Source organism: Ranitomeya imitator, chromosome 2 (assembly GCF_032444005.1).
Source record: "Ranitomeya imitator isolate aRanImi1 chromosome 2, aRanImi1.pri, whole genome shotgun sequence".
Classification (NCBI taxonomy): Eukaryota; Metazoa; Chordata; class Amphibia; order Anura; family Dendrobatidae; genus Ranitomeya; species Ranitomeya imitator.
In genome coordinates this window covers 526,950,801-526,953,750 of record NC_091283.1, presented here as the reverse complement: position 1 = coordinate 526,953,750, position 2,950 = coordinate 526,950,801, and the positions used below count along the sequence as shown (strand labels likewise).

The following is a 2,950-nucleotide window of genomic DNA, read 5'->3' as shown; positions in this document are numbered from 1 at the left end:
TACAATATAATGCACCACCATTAGGCAGTCTGTAAAGTATAATGCACCCCCATTAGGCAGCCAGTACAATATAATGCACCCCCATTAGGCAGCCTGTATAGTATAACGAATATATAATCTATATATATAATTGTCTAAGGGTTTTTCCGTCTGTCTGTCTGTCTTTCTGTCTGTCTGTCTGTCTTTCTGTCTGTCTGTCCTGGAAATCCCGGCTCTCTGATTGGTCGAGGCCGACAGGCCTCGACCAATCAGAGACCGGCACAGCATCGACGTAGAAATCCCGCGTCTCTGATTGGCCGAGGCCGCCAGGCCTCGACCAATCAGCAACGGGCACAGCGACGATGATGTCATAAAGGACGTAGAAATCCCGCGTCTGATTGGTCGAGGCCGCCAGGCCTCGACCAATCAGCAACGGGCACAGCGACGATGATGTCATAAAGGACGTAGACATCTCACGTTTCTGATTCAGCGACGGGCACAGTATCGACGTAGATGTCATAATGGTTGCCATGGCAACGATGATGTCATAAAGGTTGCCTCGACCAATCAGCGACGGACACAGTGTGCCGCGAATTCTGGAATCATCATTGTCCATATATTACGGGGACATGCATATTCTAGAATACCCGATGCGTTAGAATCGGGCCACAGTCTAGTATATAATAATGTGGCACTCAACTTGTATGCGTCTTTGGTTTAGAAAGATTTATTATTGCAGTCCAAAAATAAACGTTTCGGTCACAACCAGACCTTCATCAGTAAACTGCTTAAACATTATACAAAAAGAGACAAAAATAAGGAAACATAATAATATGTACAGAACAAAAAATATAAAATATAAAACAACCAAGTAAATCTCATACCAAAAAAGTGCAAAGTGGGGGAGGTGAAGGTAGGAGAAATTGGGTAGGGAGAGAGGGAACAAGCTACATTGCTCTTATGGTGCACCTAGTAAGTATAGCCGTACATCAGGAATGGCCAGAAAGTATGTGGGGGCTGGCTCAAAAGAACCTTACAGGAGAATGGTTTCCCTAAAGGAAAAGGAAGTTTTAAAATGGGTATATTAATAGAAACGTGAAAGAATATGCTAGTTGAATTAATATACTAACCAGGTGTAGCCATATGTCTAATGTGACATTAAGGTGTGACGCTTCAGTTTAGTCATCATGAGGAGACAACCAATGTCAATTCTATTTTCTAAATATATAACAAAGAAAGAAAGTGTATAGTATGTAAGGGCATATGCATATGTAACATGCATAGAGCATGTAGCATAGATAGAGTATATAGATACATATATGTACATAACATAGATGGTATATAAGTAAATGGGGAAATAGCATCTCACCTAATATAGGAGGCTTAGCGTAGACTAGATGGAGGGGCTATATAGGCCAAACCTAAAATGTATAAATGTACAATATGTTAAATAATCAGAGTGAGACGGGTTGTAATAATGGATGCAACATGCCCCTTACCAAGTTTAAGGAATACAATGCGTCACTGAAGTTAGGGTGGGTGAACTTGTAAGACGAGCTTCCCTGTAACATATTTGGTAGTAAGAAGAATAGCTTCTAAGAACCGCGGTAACAAATGCTGTAGAGTGTCTCCAGTGTAGCAGGAGGGCTGCACATCTAACGCGGTGTCCGCCGCTGGTTAGATGAGCTGTGTGCGCTCTGTGCAGGACTATGTAAGCTGGGGGCGGGACAAGCGGTGGTGCCGTGACCGGAAGTGCGTCATCGGTAGTGACGCCTACATCTGGTAAACACCGTGTATAGCGCGTATAGTCATGGTAGCCATATTGAGTGGTAAGCGCGTAACATGTGATCACAGGCGGTCACATGATCGCTATGAGACCTAATAGTGTGTAATAGCACTAATACAGAAAGTCCTAAAAGAAAATGGTGACTAGTGTTGTCGGTGAGAATAAATTTTATATATATCTCCCAGCGGTCACATGTTTGCGTTAAGCCAGGAAAGTGGTTAAAGAACCACGGGGGCCGTATGAGGAGGCGCAATAGGGTAACAGTGTATGAATTTATATAATGCCTAGATGTACAGGAGAGGTGGTGATGCGACTGGAAATGGTATATAGGTCATATTAACTAAAGAGTAGCCAGGTAGAGGAATGGGGAGGGGTAAGTCCCCAGGAGGTGATTTGCAAGAACTATTCAATATAGGCGACTCTGTAGAGAAAGATAAATATATTAGTATCATAATTGAGACGGACAAGGGTAATATATACTGAACATCGAGAGCAGCCATATATGATTATGGGTCTAAAATTAGTGCTATATACATCACAGTATATCCAAGATCATCAGTATGAGGCCAATATCTCGTATAACAGTAAAACATGACATAAAATTAGTAACAGTAACATATGTAGAATAATAATGAAGAAATGAGCCCCATAAATAAGTATAAACCAATAGGATATAGCCAGGGCCGTATTTAGAGTTTATGCTGCCCTAGGCACTTTTCGTGCTGCCTCCCCCATTGGTGAGTATGACACTATCGGCAGTGACTTAGGCTACTTTAACATCAGTGATTTTTGTCATTTGCGGCAGCTTTTCCGCATCCGTAACGGATCACTTACAGCAACACTGCATCTGGCCTCATTCATTCCCTATGGGACTTGCGGACATGTGCGGCACTTGCGGTTTTGCCGCAATCCTGCAAATGCGGTACTTGCAGCAACATGAAGAAAAAAATGCTGCTAGCAGTGTTTTTTTGTCTTGCCTCAAGTGCAAAACCTCAAGTGCCGCACATGTCCGCAAGTCCCATAGGGAATGAATGAGGCCGAACGCAGAGTTGCCGGCCCGTAACTGATACGTTACGTGGCAGATGCGGAAAAACTGCAGTATCTGCCACGAACGGAGAAAATCGCTGATGTGAAAGTAACCTTAGCAAACCTTTCCAGTTGTCATGTGAGAATCTGGTGAATCTC

General features: G+C 43.0%; 1 long non-coding RNA gene across 1 annotated transcript; it reads right to left on the bottom strand.

Moving 5' to 3' along the window:
- Nucleotides 1-807: 807 nt before the first annotated feature.
- On the bottom strand, nt 808-1,686 carry LOC138664845 (uncharacterized). Its single transcript, XR_011318396.1, has 4 exons — nt 1,479-1,686; nt 1,349-1,400; nt 1,110-1,197; nt 808-1,031 (listed from the first exon to the last, which is right to left on the bottom strand). It is a non-coding gene; the product is annotated as an uncharacterized lncRNA (long non-coding RNA).
- Nucleotides 1,687-2,950: the final 1,264 nt, after the last annotated feature.